This window comes from Manis javanica, chromosome X, assembly GCF_040802235.1.
Source record: "Manis javanica isolate MJ-LG chromosome X, MJ_LKY, whole genome shotgun sequence".
Lineage (NCBI taxonomy): Eukaryota > Metazoa > Chordata > Mammalia > Pholidota > Manidae > Manis > Manis javanica.
In genome coordinates, this window is record NC_133174.1 from 35,531,094 (window position 1) to 35,555,682 (window position 24,589).

At 40.0% G+C, this 24,589-nt stretch overlaps 1 long non-coding RNA gene across 1 annotated transcript in view; it reads right to left on the bottom strand.

Annotated features, from left to right (window-relative positions):
• LOC140847522 (uncharacterized) overlaps nucleotides 1-24,589 on the bottom strand; it is a 57,782-nt gene that overhangs the window by 27,735 nt on the left and 5,458 nt on the right. The window contains exon 2 of the long non-coding RNA XR_012127569.1: nucleotides 17,008-17,261. This is a non-coding gene — a long non-coding RNA (uncharacterized lncRNA). The remainder of the gene's footprint in view (nucleotides 1-17,007; nucleotides 17,262-24,589) is intronic.

Consider the following 24,589-nt stretch of genomic DNA (forward strand, 5'->3'; position numbering starts at 1 on the left):
AGGGGAGAAAAACAATTCCTTTCCCCTCGCCCCATCTTAGCTTTATTGACTGGAGCTTGTGACCCTAACTGAAAAAAACACATTAACAAGAGAAAAGAAAAACAATTTTAATTAGTATGTATGCAGCACAAAATATGAGAATCAAGTAGGCAGTGAGATAATTAAGGTTTATATACTTCTTAGGCTAAGAAAAGGAAAAGAGGTTTTGGAGCTTCTTGGACAAACAGGCAAGTTATGGGAAGGTGACCAGAAATAGTGTAAGGGTTGTTTGGTAAGGTTTGTCATGCACAGTTACATTGGTGCCTTCTTCGTTGCTAAGAGTTGTTAAGAACCTTCCTGTTTCTGGTAAGAAGAGGGAAATATCTCTACAAACGAAAATTTCCTTTTCAAATGGAAAGCATGTGTCCTGTTTTTAGCTCTTTTCTGGTGTCTGCTGGTTCTAACTGGCCTTTAGCTCAAAATAACCAATATGCCAATGAGGCAGATTTTGTGGTGGTATATTCTTGTACCCTTCATTGCAAACATCTCTAAAGAGAAGAGGACATTTGGGGTTGGAGAAAGGTGTGGAATCTCGGACAAGAAAGAGAACATAGGTAGCAGAATGGAGCATCAAAAGTGGTTCTGAAAAATAATAGTTAAAGAATCTGTAATGGAACCTGATTTTTCACTTTGTTTTGTAACCATGTACTGAGAAATGATCCACTCAACCAGTGCTATAATTCCACAGATTCTATTCTGATCGCAGATTGAGATCCTCTTCTGAGGCTTCAGTTTGAGTCTGCCAAGGAAGATGGTGCACTCTTGTTGGAAGCAATAGTTGTGCATGGATATAAACTGTTTCAGTCCATTTGACCTAAGTTCCAACCCTTGGTTTCAGAGAAAACAGCAAGTTAAAATGATGCAATGAAAGGCATTTGTTTTTAAGTACCATTAAAAGTGTTGTGGGCTGTAGCCCTACCAGAAACCTGGATTTCTTACTTTCCTATGATTCTTTATGACTCTAGGAAAATTCATAAAATAATTAGAAGACAGTATGTGTGCATGTAATATTGGTATATTATCCAATGGCAGAATCAACAAGGAAAAATATCAAGATAGAGCTGACTAAATAAAAGCTGAAAGTGGTTGCATTACAAAAAATGAAATAAATCAAAATGAAAATCAAAAAACAAATGAACAAAATATTTATAACATATGACAGATAAGGGTTTGATATATTTAATATAGAAGAAACTTCTGAAATAATGAGAAATGACAAATAGCTACAGTGGGAAATGGGCAAAACATATGAACTGTCATTTCACATAATAAGAAATATTACGGCCAACAGGCATATAACATATTCAAACTCACTAGTAATAAAGAATGCAAATTAAGACTTTTGCTTCTGGCTGTGATGCAGTAACAGAGACTTGATTTATCCTTAACCTGAAATAATTAAATAAAAGATAAATGAATATCTGAAATGACAGTTTTCAAGACATCAGGTAACAAGCAATGAAGGACAATGAACCCTATGAGACAAGAAACAATAAGGTGAATCCTGTGATTACCCAGGTTACTGACTGAAGAGTTTCCAGACTGAGGCATCTGGATGGCAACCCAGGCAGAGCACAAAAAACTCTCTGAGTTGAGAAGACAGCTGAGAGTTCAGGGAGACCAAGATGGCTAGAGTTTATAGGGCAGAATACTAGAGGGGACAGAGATTCACAGAGCAAGAGTTCCAGAAATCCAGAGATCTGTAGTGGGCCTTCCTTGAGTATTCAGCAGAACACTAATCAGACCATGTGTGATAGGAAATTATGTAGAGCTTGGTAAAGAATCATTTGGAAGGATTAAGGTACCATGCAGTACTCACACAAGGCTAGGAATAGTGTTTATCCCCACTAGCCAGATTGGAAAAGTTGTAATTCATGGGACATTGAGTGACCAAATTCAAAGGATTTTGCCTCAGTACAAGGGATTAGCCCTGATGGAGTTTAGGACACACTACCTCAAAATATGAAGTGCTGGCATAGTGAATATCTTAAGCTGAAGGAATTTGAGAATGAAACAGGAAGGCTTTCTGATCTTCCCATGAAACAAGTCATAAGACCTCATGTGAAAGGTGCTCTCTCCCTTCCCCTGGGGAAAGGAGCATTTTTATTCCCAAAGAAAAGGTGCTTTCTTATCTCCAAAGACAGGAACTCCCAGGGGAATGTGAAGGAACAGATCTTGCTGTTTCCCTCAGTTACAACACTTAACTCAGACCCTTTTTGTCCTATAACATTTTTGCACAATTTTCCACTTTTCATCAAACCTAGCATAAAAAATTCTCAAGCTTAACTGCTTCGTTGGGCCGTCATTTCCTTATGAAGTCTCCCATATCATATAAAACTTATATTAAATAAATTTGTATGCTTTTCTCCTATTAATCTGTCTTTTGTTACAGGAGCCCCAGACAAGAATTTGGAAGTGTAAAGGGAAAATTATCTTTTCCTCCCCTACAGCCCTGTAGTGTGCACTGCTTCAGACCTAACAAATTGTAAAAGTAGGGCATGAGGGATCCGTGTTTCGAAGTAATGTAATTGTATATCAGTAGAAAAAGCTTAAAAATATTAATAAGAATACAAAAATATCCAGGGCCTAAGGTAAAATTCACAATGTGTGCATCCATTTCAAGATTTCCAAGCATGCAAAGAGACAAGAGAACCCTATGAGATTGACCCATGAGAGAATAATAAAGGAAGGTAACAACATTAACACAAATGCTAAAATTAGCAGAAAAGAATATTAAAATCATTATTATAAGTATATTCCGTAATGCTCAAAAATTAGGTAGAGACATTGAAGATATTAAAAAAACAAAATGACCTTACAGAAGTAATCAGTGAGATGAAAAATACAGTGGATGTGATTAAGAAAATACTAGCCATTGCAGAGGAAAAGAAAAGTGAACATGAAGATATAGCAATAGAAACAATCCAAAATGAAATGGAAAAAATAGAATTTAAAAATCAACAGTCTGCATGTAAAAAACGAGCAGAGACACATACCTCAGATCTTATACAAAAACTAATGCAAAATGAATCATAGACCTCAATGTAAAGTATAAATCTCTAAAACATCTAGAAGAAAATAAGGCAAAAATCAATGTGCCCTTGGGTTTGGTGATAATTTCTTAGATACAAGAACAAAAGCATGATCCATGAAAAAAAACTGTTAAGTGGGACTTCGTTAAAATTAAAAACTTTACTCTGCAAAAGGCATTGTTAAGAACACTAAAAGAAAGAAGGTATAGATCAGGAGAACATATTTGCAAATCAATTTAAGTAACAATATGAAAACAGCCCAATTAAAAATGGGCAAGAGATCTGAATAGAAACTTCACCAAAGAGGATATGGATGTATAGTTCATATACAATATTACATTGCTTTCAGGTGCATAGTTTGGTATTTTTTATAAAGTTAAACATGTATTTATCATACGACTCAGCAATCTCACTACTAGGTAGTTACCCTAGGGAAATAAAAACTCAGAATCATGTAAAGACCTGCTCATGAATGTTCATAGCAATTCTAGTCATAATGTCTAAAAACCAGAAATAACCTCAATGTCTATTAGCAGTTTAAAAGATAAACTAGTATATTTATGCAATAGAACACAAGTTATCTATAAAAAAGGAAAAGTTACTGATACATGCCCTTATGGTGAATCTCAAAGGCATATATTGTGTGAAAAGAAGCCCATCTCAAAAGATTGTATACTGTATGATTATATTTCTATGACATTTGGAAAAAGCAAAATTATAGGGATAGAGAACAGATCAGTGGATACCAGCAATTAGAAGTGGAAGGAGGGTGGAACTACATGAGGGAGCTTTTTTGAGTGAAGAAAATTTTGTATCCTGATTATGGTGGTTGCTGTACAGATCTATGTGTGTATTTAAACTCATAGAACTAGATACACATACACACACACAGACACAACACTCACAGAACTCCATACACACACACACACACACACACACAACACAGTGAATTATCATTATGCATCCAACAAGATGGCTAAAATGCAAAAGACTGATAATTCCAAGTGTGGGAAAAATTGAAATATTTCCAGACTCTCTCGCCTGGCCTTAGTGCATCTGTATATCAATAGGTATTTCCAAGGGGTGGAAGGGAGTCCATCTCCACATCAGTAAGTGATTACAAGGGTCAGGGAGTGAGGGCATATCTGGACCAGAGAGGTTGGGTGGGGTCCCTTTTTGCAGCCAGGTTGTGAGAGACATGGGTATGCAGAAGTGGACAACTGCTTGTGGCAATAAACAGGTTTCTCTCACTTTATTTCTCCCTTTAACTGATTTCAGCTTCAAAGGTAATTTGCCTTGGGCTGGGAACATATTTTCCCCCGGAGCTACACCTAGTGGTAGTTGGCAGGACCTCTGAACCCAAAATCTGGCTTCATGGGTGTGATACGTGGGCAGGCTGCCCCTAGAGATGGTGGGGAGATACCTAGAAACCCCCCTGTGGATGGTGGGGAGGCCCAAGTAGCTGCAGTGGTGGATGGTGTGGCTTCACCTGGGAGCCCCTTATCCATGGGGCTTCTACTTGGGGAGCACCTGGTGGGAAATTGGTCTAAGGTAAAGCACTTCCTAGATGGGTGGGCCCTTCCCCAGAATTGGTGAAGGATGGAGACACCAGAAGCTATGGAATTAGTCCTCTTTGAAATAGAAGACTGCTTAGAGGCCCTGAGTGGCCATGTAGTAGCTAGTATTGTGGGATGTTTGTTTCTTGACATAGTGAAAAGGGTTATTAAGGAAAGACACACTTTGGCACCACTTGGAAGAACTGGGCAGTGACCTATGGGATGCCCTTAAGAAAGAGAGACAGTTATTGAGAAGACATGTCATGCTCCTGGAAGATATATTAGCAGTGAGGGAGGAGGCAGCAGGAGAATCCATGTTGCAGGAAGCTGTGGGGGAGGGGAATGAAAGAGGGGTGTTTTCATCCCTGGAGATGGTAGAGATGTTGGAGGAAGATGAGGGCATGAAGCAGAGGGCAGAACTTCGGTTAAGGCATGAGCCCCTCCTGTATTAAAGGCCCACCCAGTTGTAATTGAGACAGTAAAAATGCAAAAACTGCAGGCTCCTTAGGAGGAGGAGCAGCCCCCTCCAGGTTGTGGAGCACTCCACGCTCTGCCCCTATACTCAGCTGGTAGATGTGAACATCTGGTTTCAGCAGAAGTCACTGGAACCTCTGCCTACCTAGCTTTTGTGTCTCTGGGATATGGGGGTAGAAAACATTGTTATCTCAGGTTCTAAAGTAGGTAGACTGGCTTCCTTAATGTTTCACTCTTCTCTCCAGTAGTGGTTGTAAAATGCCCATCACACCTCAGAGAATCGGGTTCTTCTGGATTGGCTCACAGCAGCCATCAGGGCAGTTTGGCCTAATCAGGGTGATTTACCATATTTAACCACTAGCTGGAAAACATATGACGAGCTCCAGCAGGTGTTACAGGAGCTGGGCATGAAAAATATCATCTACAATATGGACCCCCAGGGCCCCAATGAGGAGTTGTTCACTGTAGAATGAGAAATCTGGTGCTCCATACAGCTCCCCTATCTCTCTTTGGATCCTTAGTGACTATTCTTACTCCCCAATTGGGCAACCAATAAGTGAGGCTACTCATACTTTAGCAGGTCTCAGGGAGGTTGAAACAATAAGAGCATGGAAGGAAGTATGGGCAATGACAGAAAGGAGAGGTGCAAAAGGCCCCATGTAGCCCTTCCACAGGGATACCTCAACAGTCCAACCATTTGTCACAGACTTGTAGCCCATGACTTGGTCACATGGAAGAAACCACAAACGGTATGGCTGTATCATTGCATTGATGATATCATGCTCACACCTGATTCCCTTGCAGATTTAAAAGGGGCAGTTCCTAGACTGCTGCAACATCTACAGGAGAAAGGATGGGCTGTGAACAGCACCAAGGTTCAGGGACTGGTTTGTCAGTAAAGTTCCTGGGGGTTGTCTGGTCAGGTAAAACTAAAGTTATTCCAGAAGCAGTCATAGACAAGGTCCAGGCTTTCCCTACCCCTACCACTGTGGCAGTATTACAAGAGTTTTTGGGTCTTTTGGGCTACTGGAGAATATTTATCCCGCACTTGGCACAAATTCTGAAGCCCTTACATCGGTTGGTATGAAAGGGCATCAGGTGGGATTGGGATGAAACATGTGCAGCTGCATTTACTGCTGCTAAGTGAGCAGTCAAGGCTGCACAGGCCTTGAGTGTAATGGACTCATCAAGGCCCTGTGAGCTACATGTTCATGTAACTGAAGATGGTTATGGATGGAGCCTTTGGCAGTGGCTTGAACAGGCCCACCAAATTACTGGTTTCTGGTTACAACTATGGAAAGGAGCAGAGGTCTGGTACACCTTAACAGAGAAGCAACCGGCTGCTGTGCACCATGCCTTACTGGCTATGGAGTCCATCACTGGACCAGCTCTGACCAAGGTAATAAGCACCTATCCTATTGCAGGGTGGGTGCCAGACTGGACCCAAAAGCCAAGGAGTGGTGTGGCATAGACACCTACACTGGCCAAATGGGACACATATTTATAGCAGTATAGTGCCCTTTCCACTAGCCCCTTAAGTGGAGAACTCCAATGCTTACTGGGGCCAGTGACATATATCAGTGGAAAGCAGAAAGAACTTGCTTTTGAGCCATTGGCAGCCAAGAGTCTTTATCAGGAGGGAAGAAGCTGAGAGTATCTATACCTGAAGATGCTTGGTATACAGACGGCTCTAGCTGTGTGCAGTCCCCGAAGTGGAGGGCTGTAGCTTTCCATCCTAAGACCGAGACAATATAGATGGAGGACAGAGAGAGGAAGAGCAGTCAATGGGTTGAGTTGCAGGCAGTATGGCTCGTGATCACCCAGGAGCCCTCCCACTGTTGTTGTCTGCATTGACAGCTGGGCTGTCTATTGGGGCTTGACCCTGTGGCTACCGGCACAGTACCAGGCCAACTGGACAGTTGATCACCAATCCATTTGTGGGTAAGAGTTGTGGTAAGACCTATAAGCCTCTGGTCAGACTAAGATAGATACTGTATATCATGTCACTGGCCATTTGCCTTTGGCATCCCCAGGGAATGATGAAGCAGACACACTGGCCCACGTGCGCTGGATAGAAGGAAAGCCTGCCTCTGATGTAGCCCAATGGTTACATCAGCATTTGTTGCATGTGGGCTGTAGCCCATTGGTGGGGCTTGCAATTAATCTTTGAAGAAGTCAGCAGAGCCTACAAAGAGTGCCTTGTATACTCTAAGAGGGACTAACACCGAGTCCCACAGCAACATGGGACAATAGTAAAGGGGCTGATAGTCCTTTTCAGGTGGTAGAGAGACTATATTGGGCCTCTGCCCATATCAGAAGGATATTGGTATGCCATGACTTGTGTGGACATGGCTACTGGACTATTGGTTGCTTTTCCTGCACATTGTGCAGATCAGCAAACCACCAAAAGAGACCTAGAGTGTCTCTTTGTAGCCTATGGCCGACTGCAGGTAATTGAGAGTGACCAAGGCACCCACTTTACTATATATGCATTACAAGGGTGGGCACAGCAATTAGGAATAAAGCAGCAGTTTCATGTACCATATAACCCTATTAAGGCAGGCATGACAGAGAGGTACAATGGTTTGTTGAAATCTGGCCTGAAGTGGGACACAAATAGTCTACAGGGCTGGTCAATTTGCTTATGGACAGTGCTACAGCATTTGAATGAGAAGCCCTGAAAAGGAGCCTTGAGCCCTGAGGACATGCTAACACACATGTCCTCTCCTATACAACTGTATGTGCAAACCAAAGAGGAGTTATTGAAACCAGGATATGGCCAGCAGAGCAACATCCTGCTGCCAGTCCCTACTGCATTAAACCCTGGAGATTCTGTTGAGTGGACGTGGCACTGGACATTTTGACACATGGACTAACAATGGCTGACCCTTCTGGCACCTTGGGGAAAAGGCCTGGAAGGTGGCCTCCTGTGTGTTCCTGGAGTAACAGCAGAGTGCCCCCAAAGATCATGGTAGTGTACCCAAAACAGCTGGGAGATAAGAGCATCTTACCGAGAAGTTTTGTTTCATCTTTATGGCCAGTACACGTACCTCCTGCAGCCCTATATATTGACCCATATGTAACTCCCACAGGGAGGGGGGTGAAAGTCTGGTATACTAGACCAGAACGAGATCCCGTTTCTGCCACTGTCGTATCACAGGACCACTCTCTTGAAGGTTTGCCTATGCTATTGTCATTGAAACATGTATCTTATCACCCTTAAGATTATTCTTCTACAGTCGCTATGGCCTGGACCTGCCCCCTGGCTGCAGCTGCAGCATGAAGGTTATTCTGAACTCCCTACCTGTTCAGTTACTGGCGCTTGTGGAATGGATGAGCTATGTACGGACTTAATCTGCATAAGACTTTGAACCTAGCTGAATCCTATGGCTTGAGGATTATCATGATTTTATTGCTGTTGTTATTGTATGTTACTAGTCTGATTACAGTGCTCCAGTTTTCTCACATAGGTACCACTGCAGAAGATGGGGAGCTAGTACATTGTGAGGTGAGATTTTTGGAGGGGTAGGCTGTGGGTAAAATTGCCATATTTCCATAATCTCTCACCTGGTCTTAGTGCATCTCCATATCAATAGGTGTTTCCAAGGGGTGAAGAGGAGTTCATCTCTGTACAAATAGGTGATTACAAGGTTGGGGGGAGCGAGGATACATCTGGCCCAGAGAGGTTGGGTGGGGCCCCTTTTTGCAGCCAGGTCGTGAGAGACAGGTGAGCAGAAGTGGATGACTGCTTGTAAGCAATAAATGGGTTTCTCTCACTCTATTTCTCTGTTTGACTGATTTTGACTTCAAAGGTAATTTTTTCCTGGCTGGGAACATATTTCCCGCCCCCAGAGTTACAAGAGGCTAAAGGAGATACTCTCTTGAGCATTCCCCACTTTCTCTCCATTCAAGTGTCCCAAAGAATTTGATTTAATCATTTTAAGATCTCTATTACTTTGGAACAGTATTTCAAGTCTTTCAGTGTACATATTTGCTGCTTTATTCTCAATGCCTGTCACTGTACATAGCATAAAAGCCAATCAATTGAAGTTGATTTCATGGAAGAAGGAAAGTAAGATGAATAGAAGGAAGAAAGGGAGGGAGAAACATGTTTTATAGGAGTTGTAGAAGAAGGGATGGAATGATGGTGACTCAGGCAAGCATCTGAAAAAATAAAAAATAAAACAAGAATAACTGAAGAGTGGGCAGGGCTGAAGCCACAAGCTAGCTAGGCCTTGTGGCTGAAATCAGAGATGACCAGGTGTTTAGCAAATAAAAGCAACAAGGAATTAAAATCCCCATTTAAGTAGGAGGCCAGAATCAAGGCCCTTCCCTAAAAACATTCTTCCTGAAAGGAGGTTGAAAATTGCTTCTGCCAGTTTCTTAGTAGGGTTTTAGCTCATGAAACACAGCAGGCCTGGGGCATTGGAAGACAAAAAGCTGCCAGCTATCTCTGGAACTGAATCATCTGTATCCCCCATATCAGCACAGGATAAGCCCTGCCAATGGTCAAATTTGACTTAGCTCCAGATGGGGACTCTAGGGAGCTTGAGTGGGGAGATAACGGAAGAGAGAGACAGCAAGAGAGAAAAAACAAAAGAAAACTTAAATAGGCCTGTGTTGCTTGGGTGGGCTGTGGCCATTGTGCCCATTGCTGTCAATGAGCCAAACTATGTGATCACTTCTCCTCACATCAGTTCTGGCCTACAGAGGATGGGCCACCACCAAACTCCTTAGCAGTCCTGGTCCTTTTCCCAACAGGGGAAACCTGGTGGCTTTGACAGCTACTACTAGGTCCTCTGTGCCTTCCCATGGAAGAGGCAATTTCACTTCTAATTTGTTTTCTAATAAACACAGGTATAAGGAAGTGAATATTTTCATGTTTCTGCATTGTTTGACTTCCTGAGTAAAGAAAATGGACATGCTAGGGAATGTCTCATGGACCCCAGACCCACTGGCTCCTCAGACTTCTAGAGTATTGGGATTGCAGCCATGTGCTCCCATACAAAGTGTAGCAAAAGTTATCACCCTTGGAGTCCTGGAGACAGCCCAGGCTGAGGGGAAAAAGTCCTTGTGAAAGCTTCACGTGCTCTTCCCTACCAACAGGAAGCATGGAGGGCATGTGTAGATAGGGCAGAACCCCAAGTGAAAGCATTGCTGTGCTACCGAGGGAAAACCAGTTGCCTTGGAGAATCTTCTAATCTCCGGCGGTCTTTGTGTGCCTGAGAAATAAAATTTATGTGAAAAGTCACAAGGATTTATGAGTTGCTTATAACCGAAGTCTAAGCTTAGCTTATCCTAATATAATAATGTTATCCAATTTATTGACTTTTCAAAGAATAAGCCCTTTGATTTATTTGCTAAATATAGCAGTTTTGTTTGCTATTCAACAATTTTGGCTTTTACTTCATTTCCTTTCTTCTTCCCTTAGGTTTAATTTTGTGTTCTTTTTTCTAACCTACTGTGCTTGATTGGTTTATTTTTATTTTTTCTTGATTATTAATATAAGTATTTAGGGCTAAGATTTTGTTCTCTGAGTAATGCTTTAATTTTATCTGATATATAGCATTTATATAATTGGACTTATTTTTCAAATGATCCCCCCCCCCCATATCACTTGTTTAGGAAGAAATTGTATTTTACATCAGAGGTGGTAATTTTTTGTTTCTGTTTTTGTTATTAATTTCAACTTTTGTGTTATTGTGATCAGGGAATATTTTCTGCTTCTGTACATGCCAAAGTAGGTCAACCTTGTATCATATTGTGCAAATCTTCTAGACCCTATGTTTTTTTTTATTTCCTGCTTGTTCTAATCTGACATTTATAGAAGATTGACCCAAACAATTATAGATTACATATTACTTACAAGAGCTTATAAAACATTTCCCCAAATTTGCCAGATGTTGGGCCATATAATAAGTTTCAAAGGAATGAAATCATTCAGAGCATGTGGAAGTAAGCCAGACATCATTAACAAAATGATAACCAGAAAATCCCCTTGTGTTTGGAAATTTAGCAACATAAGTTGAAATAGACAATGAATCAAAGAAACAATTACAATAGAAATTAGACAATATTCCAAACTAAATAATAATTAAAACACAAGCTAACTTGGGAAATGCATCTAAAGCTATGTATCTAAGGAAATGTATAATCTTAAATGCATATATTCTCTTGATTCCTATGGATATATGGAAAGATACCCAGCCTTATTAGTTATTAAAAATTCAAATTAAAACCACAATGAGATACCACTATACACCAACCAAATGGCCAAAATGAAGACTGAAAATACCAAGTACTGTGAGGATGTAGGCCAACTAGAATCCCTATCCTATTGCTGGTGCTACTGTAAATTTATACAAGCATTTTTGAAAACTGAAAGTTTTTACTACTTACCACATATCCTATAATCCAATAATTTCATTCCTCGATATCTACCCAAAGAAATATATACATGTGTATCGAAAGTCGTGTATAAGAATATTCACTGCAGCATTATCTGTAAAAGCCAAATCCAGGAAACAGCTCACATATCCATCACTAGAGATAAATGAATTGAGTACATTTATCAAAATACATCAATAAAAATTAATGAACTACTGCTATGTGCAATAATACTGATGGGTCACTTACATAAATATAACATGGGGCAAAATAAAATCCAGATATTAAACAGCACATCATGCATGATTCGATTTATATAAAATTCAAATACAGGGAAAACTTATCTCTGGGACTAGAAATTAAAATAGAAGTTTCCTGTAGGGAGAGTGGGGTTAGCACCTAGAAGGGAGTACAAAGATCATTTGTGAAGTGTGGTAATGTCCTAGTTCTTGATCTGGATGGGAGTTCATAATTGTGATTATTTATTGAGCTGAAAACCTGTGATTTGTGTTCTTATTTTATGTCTTATATTTCCTAAAAATGTTAAACAACTGAATTGGAAATTAGTACTTTGTCATACACGTGAGATAGGAATAGGTAAATACTCATCTGAAGTAAATTTGAGTTGCAGGGATACACAAGGAACAGTTCAAATTTGCAAGCTTGCATTGCATTAGCTCCCATTAGAAGCCTGAACTCATGTTTTCAAAAAGGAATGAGCAGTTCCATACTTTAGGGCTCTGAAGTGTTTTCACTTACAATGCTTCTGACAGTAAATGACAGACTTTTTTCCTCCTGACACCAAGTATCGTGGTGTCTTTTCCAAAACCACTTCTCCAGCTCTCCAACACCAGCTAGGTATCCAATGATTCAGTTCAGCTCTGGCACTAACTACTCAGAGTTTGTGCAGACCCCACAGGTTAAGAGCTCAGTCCCATAAGACTACCCCCACTTCAGACACCAGTCGCAAGAATTGGATCAACAAATTACCTGCACTTCCATCTCACTTGGCTACAAGTTTGGGGTTCCCGCAACATCCCGCCTCAGGGTCAAAAATTTGCAGGAACAACTCACAGAACTCAGGAAAGCGCTTTACTAACTATTACCAGTTTTTATCAGAGGATACAACTGGGAACAGCCAAATGGAAGAGATATAGAGCCAGATGTGAGGGAAGAGTTGTGGACTGATGAAGGGGCAGTCATAGCATTGGCTTACAAAAGACACTCTTCTCACACAGGATATTCTAAAAGTTTTAGGAGCTCTGTGCCAGGAAGAAAGACCAAATATATATTTCTTATTGTATCACAAGGCTGTAAATAATAAATGCTACCTGATTCTTCCCCTAAATAATTCATTTTTATTCACATTAAACATTTGGTCTTTTATTTAATCCCCTTTTGTAATTTTACTTTTAGAGGTCCTGTTAATTTTTACAAACATTTAAATTTCCAAGCTTCTTTCTTTCTCCTGACCAGTCTGCCTGGTCAAAGCCACCTCATCTTTCCCCTGAGGAAATAAAATATGTTCCCAACTAGTTTCTCAGCTTCTACCCTGCCCTCTGGTCTAGTCTCCACAAAGAAGCCAGAGGGATCCCATTAAAGGCAAGTTAGATAAAGTCACTCATCTGTTCAAAACACTCCCAAGGCTTCCCATTCAAGAAAGTCAAATTTGAAACCTTTACCCTTACCTATAAGACCTGATCCCCATCTCTTACCCTTCTCCCCCAACTAACTCTATTCCAGTCATACTGCTCTCCTTTGCACTTCTCTCACATGATTATGATGGTTCTACCTCAGGGCCTTTGCACTTAATGTTCCTCCAATCTGAAATTCTCTTTCAACAGATGGCATTTTCCAGACCTGTGGCAGGAAAGTGCAAAGTGAGCCCAAGAATATCTCACTGTACTAGAAAACTAGAAAATGTTCAAAGACTAATGGCATCATGTCAAAAACATTTGGAGCTGGGCTGAAAGGGCCTTTACTAGCCAAATGGGACAATTTGAGCATCCAGAAAACCTTAAATAGCAGTAATTTATTTTAGCAAAATGAATAAGCAAAAATCCATGAGTACATAATATAAAAAGAGAGGAAGAAAGACTCTTTTTTGAAAAGCATACCAGCTAGTAAATAAAAAAGGAATGATAAAAATAAAACCACCATTGTGCAATTCCCAATGTAATATATAATTCAGGAAGGATCATTTGTGAATACTAAAACTATTAGATGAAAGCTATTAAGGAACAGAATATTTGTATGACTAATCAACATGTTTAGCTTACAGATAACTTGCAAACTGCAAAGGGGAAAAAATGTACTTTCACAATGGAGAAACTGATAATCTCCTACCTTAGCCAAGTGATCAAATCTAGTATCTACTAACAGTGGGATAGCCTGGAATTATGAGCTTCTTAATATCATTCAATATGACATACACAGCATCATGTAATAAAACCTCTAGATCTAATGTTTTATCTATATCAGAGACTGGTAGAGGAAAGTTAAATTACACCACGAGGAAACAATCAGATGAATCAAGTGTACAGGACATTCTACAGGACAACTGGCATAGATTCTTTGTTAATGGAGGTCATCAGGAGAACATGGCTTCAGGTTGACCCACTAGCTGAACTCAATAGGAAGCTCCTCACTTCATTCCCTGTCCTTGGAATGTACATGCCACCCACCTTCCCCATACTAGAAGCCATTTCAAGGACATACCCTTGTGAGAATAAGATGTTATTGAGACCATTTGGACTGAATATGTGACTGAGCCCAGTTAAGGTCTCTATATAAACTTGAAATCTGGAAGGTGGGTGCAGAGATCTACTCATCTTGTGGCTGCCCAAGACAAGCCTTATATACAGAATCCCTTGCTTATTAAATGTGCCACCTAGCAACCTGGAGTGGCTTGCCTCTTTCTTTTCATCCTTGCCCTCTGCATACAGGTGCCAGTTTGAGAACCAAAACTTTTCAATAAACCAATGTCATAAAAAGGGGGATGTGAAGAGCATAACAGTGAAGTGCAATGCACAAACTGTCACTGGATCCTTGCTTGAAAAAAAATCACCATGGAGGACATTCTGGGGATAGTCAGAACAATCTTAATATGAATTGACTATCAGATGATATTATGGAATGATTCTTAGTATCTGTGGGAAATTGTTTATAAGTCCTGGTAATCAAAACCCCCAAATTTAACCCCATAACTTTTTCCCTATTTGGTTAGCAGTGATTAAAAAGAATTCTAAGATTTATAAATTCTAAAAACAATTTTAATTCTAAATGATTAAAAAGAATTCTGGTGGCATTGTAAAATGGACTCTGCAATACAATGTGTCATAGTGCATGTGAATAATATTTGTCCTCCTACACCATTTCCAGAAGTTGATCTTTGGAAAATGGTCATGGATATAAATGTAGAAATAACCTTATGATAACCATTCTGTACTGACAGAATCAAACTTAATATTCAACAGTAGGGTTTGGTTAAATGAAGGACTAGTGTGTAGCCATTAAAAATTATAATAAAGGCATGTGCTTATTGACAAGAATGGAATTTCATGATATATCAATGAGGTAAGACAATGAATTATAAAATAGTGCACAGAGTGTGAGCCCATTTTATCATATATTTATGTATAAGGATATGCTCAAGGATGGAATAATATAAAATGCAAACTAATTATTGCTCAGAACAGAATTGCACTTGGCTTATTTTTGCTTATCTGTATCTGAAATTTTCAGTGTAGTATGTATTTTCATATCATGAAATCATCTAAGGTAATTTCTTTTGAAAAGCCATTACATAGGTTTTTTTAGGCATACTAAAACCTTCATTGAATTTTAGACAAGAAAACTCTTAAAATGACCTAAATATGTGTCTAGTTGTGAACAAGAGGAGTCATGCTTAGAGTTTTACAACAGAATTTAAATATCATTTCTTAGAAAGGTAATGTTATACTCTGGGCCTTTTTATCAGGATATGCAGCAACAGCCCTTGAATCCTATATATATCAAAATAAGTTGATATTTGACATTCCAGTTGCCTGTAATGTTGACTAGTTTTATCTGTTTCCAAACCTGCAGGGCTTACAGCAAGAGATGTGGGCTAGACTCCCAGGGACCAGGCTGGTCATGGGGGTAAAGATTAAAGTTAAAAACACAGATTAGAACCAGATTCTGGGCTAACAAACACTTAAGCTGAAGTCCTTTGAATACTTAACATTTGTTTATTAGAAATGAGAGAGAAGCTGTTTTTCTCTCAGTCAAAATTTTATCCCTTTTTTATATTTAAAAGAAGGGATTTATTAAATGTATTAAGTTAACTTTTTACCTTATTTTCAATTGTTATTCTGTACTGTTCTTGCCATAAATGGATATCACATGCCAATCACACTAAGGATATGACAGATGCATTCATGCACTGGGGCCTCTGCATTGGCTAACCCCCTCCATCTGGTATGCCCTTCTCCCAGATAACTGTGTCTAAACTTTCTCCCTGCCTTCAAGTCTATGCTCAAATGTTACCTCCTCAAGGTTTAATTTAAAATGTCTTGTTCAATACTTAAATATTCTATTTTCCTGGCATTTATGTTAAGAAAATCACTCCATTATTTTTTAGGTTGTGCTCTCTGTTAATTTTTCTTTTGTGATTTTTTTCCTCAACCAGATATCTTCTTGGGAGGCATTTTAAAGGGTTCAAAATGTAGATAATAAAATAGACAATTTATTCCCAGTGAATGAGAATTATATCACTGTTGTTATGTTTATGGGATTTCAGCTGGTTCTGCCCAATGAACACCATATGACTCAGCTCACCAGGGACAACTTATATCTGTTTGTCTCAAAAATACTGGGAAAAAAAAAGATACACTGGCTCTGGCTCTGGTAAGTAGTCTTTCTGCTTATGTCATTTATCTATTGCTGCATAATGTAGGGGAGGAGAAACCTTTTCCTCTACTCTCACAGGACCAGTATCTGGGGGACTGTGAGTTAAACTAACATAAGACATATTAGCAAGAGGAAAAAAAGTTTATTTCATGTGCAGTGTTTTGTACATGCAGGAGAACTCAGTGATGAGTAACTCCAAGAGAAGGTTAGAATTGGGGCTTTATATCATCTTAGTAGGTGATAGGTTGAGGGAGAAAGGGCACATGGGGAAAACAAATGACTTTTTAGAAAGATAAATGGGCCATTAGGAGAATAAATGGGAGATATGGTTAGTCCTGTGACAGTGTCTCTTTGGGTATGGTACAGACTCCTGTCTCCTATTCCTGGGGAGGCAATTGTGACAATTGAGTTCTTTTGGGAGGCTCTGCTCTTAGGTAGCTAAAGAAAGCTCAGAAGCTCTGAGAAGGCTTCTTTCTGCCTTAGAATCTGTTGGTTCTTAATTGTCTTCAGCTCCAAATAATCCTTACACCAAAGCAGCATATTTTGGGGTGGCCTATCTTTAACTCCTTTAATAACAAACCACCCCTAAACTTGGCGATTTTAAGTAACAATGAAATATTATTTCTCACCATTCTCTGGGTTTGCAGGGCAATCCCACTGCTGGTTTTGCCTGAGCTCACTCAAACAACTGTTGTCAGCTGGAGCACTGGCTGGGCTGCAAGGGTCCCCACTCATGTCTGGTAGTCAGTTGTCCTCCTCCAATAGAACAGATCAGTTTCTTCGTGTGATAGTCTCATTGCAACATTCTGAGAGCATAATCGTGAAGCTTCCAGATTTTCTTAAGGCCCAAGCCTGCAACTGCACGGCGTCCCTTCCACTGCATCTGTCAGTCAAAGGAAGTCACAAGGTCAGTCCAGATTCAAGGGGAGGGGAAAAGACTCCAACTCTTGATAGGAGGAGTGGAATATTTATAGTGCAAAAGAGCATGAGAGGATGTGTTGTGAGCATCTTTGACAATCTACCACACAACTCCAAGACAGTGTCCACTTTGGGGGAAACTGGACCATTTTGCATTTTCAGTTCAATGAATTACATAAGTTTTTGAAGAAACCTGTGTAAAATGACATTTTCTTTCTAACTAATTTGAGGTATATATTTGTACCCCTTAATAAGTGCTATGCACTACACCAACAAGGTCTCATTAAAGCAAGGAATTTGTGATAAAGGATATTGTATAGCTTTCAGAAAATCCAGATAGGGCTTGGTAGCCCTGCAGTCAAGTAGGATGCCTCAAATGACACTCTGTGCAGCACAGCACTGGCCATGCTGCTGGAAGCTAACACTAGAAATCTTTCTGGGGAGACGAAATGGGAGCCACTGCTACCCTCACCATTCACTGGGAAGAAGTCACACCAGTTGTCATTCAGCAAATGATGACAAAGAGCTTCATGGGGCCAGACATGGAGTGATCTAGGCCCTGTGTTAGAGCTGGGTCAAAAATAAAGCCCCCTGATGCCCTGGAGCTCACATCCTAGTGGCAGAAAATAGATAATAAAGTATACACACAATAAATACATAATCAATAGAAAGTTATGCTAGGAAAGGATGAGTGTTGGGGAGAAACAGAAAAATGTAAGTTAGGACAAGACAGTAGGAGTGGTGGGGATGGGCAGTGCACTGAGAGGTTGACTTTTGAGTGAATACTTGAAGGGATGAAGAGGTTTTCTATGCAGGTACATACAAGAAGAACATTCTAGAAGTACGAAATACAGAACAGTCTAGAGCATGCATGCACCTGATATATTTGAGGATTATACAGGAGGCCAAGGTGGCTGGAGCACAATGGGTATATGGGAGAGAAGTAGGAGGCATCCTCAGATTGGTAAGAGGAGAGTAGTGACCACAAAGGACCTTTTAAACCATAGAGTAGACTTCAACTCTTACTCCAAAGTGGGGAGCCATTGCCAGGCTTTAAACAGAGAAATGACATGATCTGACTTTGTCAACAGAATATACTCCTCTCTTTCTTCAGAATATTACCTTACAATCAGTAATGATGTAAAAGTGAAAGTAAAACTATCAAGTTGATTAAAAACAATATAGAATATCTTCATCACTGGTGGGTGGGTAGATAGAAGAAACAAAACCCTCAGAAGCACATACCATGGAGCAAACACTGATGAATTTACCTCAAAATTAACTATTTCTGTTCAGTGAGGTACACTGTAGCTAAAATTATCATAGATTACACATAGGAGGGAATGTTGACAATGCTGAAAACCTGAGAGCTTCCAGTGGTAGAGGAGTGTAAAACAACCAGAAAATGACATAAATGTGTTTTGAAACCATATAAGCAAATAACATACAGAACAGGAAATCTTAAAATCTTATAAGTAAATGAAGAGAAGTTCAAAATCATAGGTAATCAGAGAAATGCAAATTAAAACCACCATGAGATATTACTTATGCCTATTGGCTGGCATCATTTAGAAAGTTGGATGTGGCAGGGTGGTGGGAATATAGCAACCTTCGTGTATGGCTGTCGAATGTGTGTATTGTGTCACCACTCCGGAAACTGACCTGGCAATACTCAAGTTACATATACATTTAACCCTGTATGTAATCCAGCAATTCTGTTCCAAGATATATGTTCGCAACAAATCCTCACTCAGTAGACAAGTGGGCATAGAGGAAAATGGAAATGTTTCTTCACATGAAAGTAAGCCTGAAATCCAAAATGTATAAGTCAACACACAGTACCCTGGTTGAAGAGAAGAGAGGGTAGGCTGGGTCAAAGCCCTGAGTGTCCTCTTGCCTCTGCTCTAGCCCATGTTGGAGAATCGTGAATAAGCTCCTTAGAAGCACAATCAGAAAAACTTCTACCCAACTCCAACAGATGGGCTTTGATCCTAAAGGAGACACCAAAACATGACTAAGCAGACGTGGGGAATTTATGTCATAGGGTTGTCATGTGTACAAAGGAGAGAGCAAATGAACAATAAGATAGCCTGAGTTTCGGGAGTTGCATGTTCAGATGCATGGGAGACCTTAGGAGACCCAGCTACCCTCTCATTGAGAGGTAAATGATCAGGATTTGTACTGCTTCAGTGACTGCTCATCGCCATACTCCCCTTCTCCATTTCACAGCCTAGCCTGTGCGCTTCAAACAGTGCCATTTTTCTTTTCCATGATAGAATATTGGGACACATGATTTAATTGACTTCCTACCTTCAATGCTACAATTCTACCTTTGGGAATGGGAAGAAGGAAACAAGTAGGGGAAATGTTATCAAGTCCAGCAACTCTTCCAAACTCATGAGGATTTGCCTTAGGCAACACTGCTTGGCAGAGGAATCAGCATATATTCTGTTTGCAGACAGCTTGTTTGTTGCTGTGAGAGGCTTTCAAAAGGTAAGTGGACCTTGCTAGACTGTGTGAAAATCCAGTTAGCTGAGCTAACAGTAGTTTTTTTCACTGGAGTGAAGTGACCTGACATAATTGCTTATCACTGTCCCGTGTCTTAGTCCCATCATTTTGACCCTGGTAGCCAGATGTTCTCACTGCTAGCTCTCATTCACTTCCTCCTTCGCCCACCCTTCATTCCTCCCTTCCTCCTCCTTTTCCCTTCAACACACAATGGCTGTCAAAATGGCCTCTGTGACTGCTTTGACAAGCACAGACTTTAAGAGCCACTCTGTTATTAATATCCACTGCAGAGCCTGTGGACAGTATCTCTAACTGTGGTTTACTTGGGCCCTAAATAGGAGAGGTACTGGTGAGAGAACTTTTATTCCAGTTTACAGTTTTGAATTACAAAGTGGTAAAGAAGCAGTGGGAAACTGTTTTCTCTCTCAGGATCTCTGTTTGTTATAGTAGGTAGATAGCCAGACAGGAGCAGGGAAGGAGGGGTGGGGATTTAGGCTGTTGTTTACATTAGGCTGGTTGTTTACATTCTACACATTCCACCTAAGCTGTTCTTGAGGGATGTGGGGAGTGAGCATGTAGATAACAGACCAGTCAAAACCAGCTGATTCCAACATAGAGGAGACACTGACCCAAATTTCACCCCAAAGCCCATTATACTCCTATTATAAGTGTCATTACATTAAATGACATTAGCATTTCAGTGCTGACCTCCTTTTCTGGGACGACTACCACAACATTTTCAATGGGAACCAAATACAGCCAAAAACTCACCCACCTGGTGTGTGGGTGGAGCAAGCCCAAACTCTGAGAAGACTCCTCCTGTTCCCTTTGAAACCTACCTTGACTTAGTGAATATTCATCTTCCTTTACATGAAAAAGCTCCCTATGGTTTCCTTGAGGCAACTCCCTCTGGGGTCTGTCCGCACTCAACTTTCACGAAAGTTGAGCACATACTTTCATTTTTCTTTAAACTCTTATTTTCCAATAAACTCCTAAAACTCAACTGCTTTTGTGTCCATCTTTGAATTCTTTCTCACAATGAAGCCAAGAGCCCATCTTCAGTAACATGTCTGCCTTGCTTTGTTGGGGAGGAAGAATTTTCCTCTACCCTTTGAGGTTCTTCTACGTGGTCCAACAATCAAATTGACATGAGACAGATAAAGAGGGGAAAAAACGCAAAGCTTTATTATGTACATACAGCTATCCATACACATAGATTTCAAAGACAGTCAGGGACAATGAGGTATATATGACATCATAAAGTAAGGAGAAGAGGGTAGGGGTCTGGAATTTTAAAGGAAAAGGGAAGCCATTCATAGAAAGATGAAAGAATAAATGTTTGGTGAACAAATGCTTGATGGGTCTCATGGAAACAGTAGGACAGAGAGAGGAATTTTAACAGATCTTGTCACATTCCTCCTTGTCTACCACACCTAATTTACATGATAATGTAGTTATCTATGGTGATAACTCTCTTCTTGGAGTAGTTCCTCCATCTAAATTCTTTTCATGCAGTTGTGGGTGTAAGATAAATTCTAACCGAAATAAGCAGGTGAAAAGAGGCAACAAAGGGCCAGGCAGTTTATTTGAGCGCAATTCCCGGGTGATGTTCCCCGGTCTGGCCATCACAGGCAGGGGAAGTCATGCTCAGTAGGGCAGGCAGAGAATTTTTAAAGAAGGTAGGGGGAGAGAGAGCAAAGGTATACAGTGGCATGGGGATTGGCTCACCTAGGGTATGTGAGGGTCTCTCACTGGCCTTTAGCCAGGTACTGAAAAGTTACCACTACTCTTCTAGCTTGGGGGAAGGGCTCTAGTTAGGAATATTGTCCAATCAGACTCTGGAATGTTGTTAGACTGGAACCTGTTGGTCTCTTCTCCTTGTCTGGTGAGGCCTGAGCTTGTCCAGCAGGCTCACCCCTTCCCCTGGAGCCTCCAGCCTTACAGTGGGAGAAAAGGTCAAAGTTTCTTTCTGTGTCTTTTGGGCCTTGATTATTTTCAGCTCTGATATCATCTGTCTGCCAAAGTGGCCGATCTTAGGGTGGCCTGTCCTTGGCCCCTACACTTTGATATGAGTAGGAATGCATCTAGTGTTTTTCCATTAAATAAGATTGGTTTTAGAGCTAAGTTATTATGGGTAAAATTGCAGTATTTACAGAATCTCTCACTTGGCTTTAATGCATCTCCAAATCAACAGGTGTTTCCAAGGGGTGCAGAGAAGTAGTCCATATCCATCCATATCAATGGGGAAATTACAAGGCGAGCAAGCGCTTATCTGGAGCAGAGAGGTTGGGAGAGTATTCACTCACTTCTGCCCCAACAGGAGGGAGCCACGGGACAACTGCTTGTAAGCAACAAACAGGTTTTAAACTTTATTTCTCCCTTTGACTGATTTCGGGTTCAGAGACATTTTGCCCCAGGATTTCCCTTCCCCAGATTTACAGCTATATATACCTTAGTTAAGAGTATCCTTTAATTCTTATTTTATTGAGAGATTTTATCATGAATCATTGTCAAATTTTGTCAATGGCTTTTTCAGCTTCTGTAGAGATAATCATACAGGTTTTCTTTATCATTTTTTGGTTAATACATTAATCTGGTATATAATTCTAATGGGTTTCTTAATATTGACCCATATTCTTGGTATGAATCCTACTCAGTCATGGTATATTATTTTCTTACTTTAAAGATGAGTTTTGTCCATTAGTACATATATCTGTTTCTTTTTTTGTATTTGTATTCTTGAGTGACACTGGCCTGTAATTTTTATTCTTGTACTGTCTTTATCAGATTTTGTATTATGAATGGAATAAGGAAGTTTTTTTAAGGGTCAAGAGTAGGCCACCCCAATATGTGCCTTTGTGACATGCAACCCATTTCAGAGTTGAAAACAATCAAGGCCCAAATAACTCAGAACTTTGACCTCTCACCCCCCAACTGCATAAAAGAATTCAGAGGACTTGCTCCAGGAAGGGAGCCATCATCATAGATAACTACATCATAATATAACCTAGGGGTGGTAGACAGGGAGGAATGTGGCAAAGTCTGTTAAATTTCTCTCTATGTGCTATTGTTTCTCTGTTGCCCAGTACTAAACATTTACTCTTTCATATTCTTGTGAATTGCTTCCCTTTTCTTTTAAAGTCTCAGACCCCATCCCCTTCTCCTTGGTTCAGGATGACATACATACCTCATTCTCCCTAACTGTCTTTGGAATCTATGTCTATAGATTCCCCACACCTACATACTTAAATTTGTTTTTTCCTCCTATTAATCTGTCTCATGTCAGTTTGATTCTTAGAACAGCTAAAAGATCCTAGAGAGACAGAGGAAATTTCTTCCTTTTCAACATTTTTCTGTATTCTCAATGCTCTGAAACAATATAGAGAGCACTGGAATTACCTTCTTTCTTAGGGTCTGATAGAATCTCCCTGGGAAAAAAATCTAGGTTTTGCTCTTTTTCATGTGGTTATTCCTTAATGATTGTAGCTCCAGGCAGAGAGTGTTTCCATCTCTGGGCAAGTTCACTATGAATTCAGTGAGAGTGAATAACAACAAGGGAACATTGGGGGTAAAAATAGGGCTCATACCAAACTTTATTCTCACGGCAGTCACCTGGCTATCTACAAGCAGCAAGCCTGTCTCCATCTCTGGCCCCCACTCCAGCCTCTGCCTAGGCACTGCCTCTGCTCTAGGCTCTGCTCCCCATGCCCTGCCTCCACTCATGGCTCCTCAGTCTCCATTCCCTCCTACTTGATTCTCTAGGCTCTGCTTTCCCACTTTCCTCTTTCCTTAGTACCTAGTAGGCAGAACTCTTCTTAAAACAATACCAGCTTTAAATAGCTTATTGCCAATGGGTATGCAAGTATGCATCTGTGCAACAGGCTAAGTGTTACCTCATCACACATCTACAATGGGTGAGATTAGGATCAGGTGAGAATCCTGGCCATGGAATTTCCATTTTCCCTACAATGATTTTCTCTATTTCTTTAATGGAAATTGGTCTTTTTAACTCTATCAGAGTAAATTTTGGTAACATGTATTTCCTAGGAAATTATCCATTTGATCTAGATTTTCAAATTTATCTCTGTTGAAATCTTCAAAGTAGTCTCATGATTTTTTAAAACATTTCTTCTATTTCAATGGTTATTTGCTTCTTGACATTTCTTATTTTATATATTTATATCTTTTTTTGTTTTTGAACAAGTTAGCTAGTGATGTGTCTGTTTTATTATTTTTCTTTAAAAAGCATGATTTTGATTTATTAATTGCTCTCAATTCTCAATCCCCTTTTAGGACCATTGTTTCCACTTATCAACCTCTGCTTTTATTTATACTTTCTTTCCTTGTGCTTTCTTTTGGTTTACTTTGTTCTTTACCTAGTTTTTTTCTAAACCTATGAATTTTCCGGTGGTCACTGCTTTCAAGTATCCCATAGATTCTGATATGTACTGATTTCATTATCTGTTTTCTTGAATATTCTGTAATTCCAGTGTGTTTCCAGAGGGAAACACAGTGTGTTTAATAGAAGGATTTTTCATTTCCAGGTGGAAGAGCTAATTTGTATTGTTTTCTTGCTTGGTTTTTTTGTTGTTGTTGTTGTTAATAATTTCCTATTTTAGTGTATTGTGATCAGATATGTTATTTGTAATATTTCTACATAATGGAGACTACTGTTTTCCTTATGACCTAATATGTGATCAAATGTTGTCACTGTGTCATGGATGCCCAAGCAGAGGTGTATCAGGATGTGTAGTCCTATATACATTTATAACATCTACCTTATTA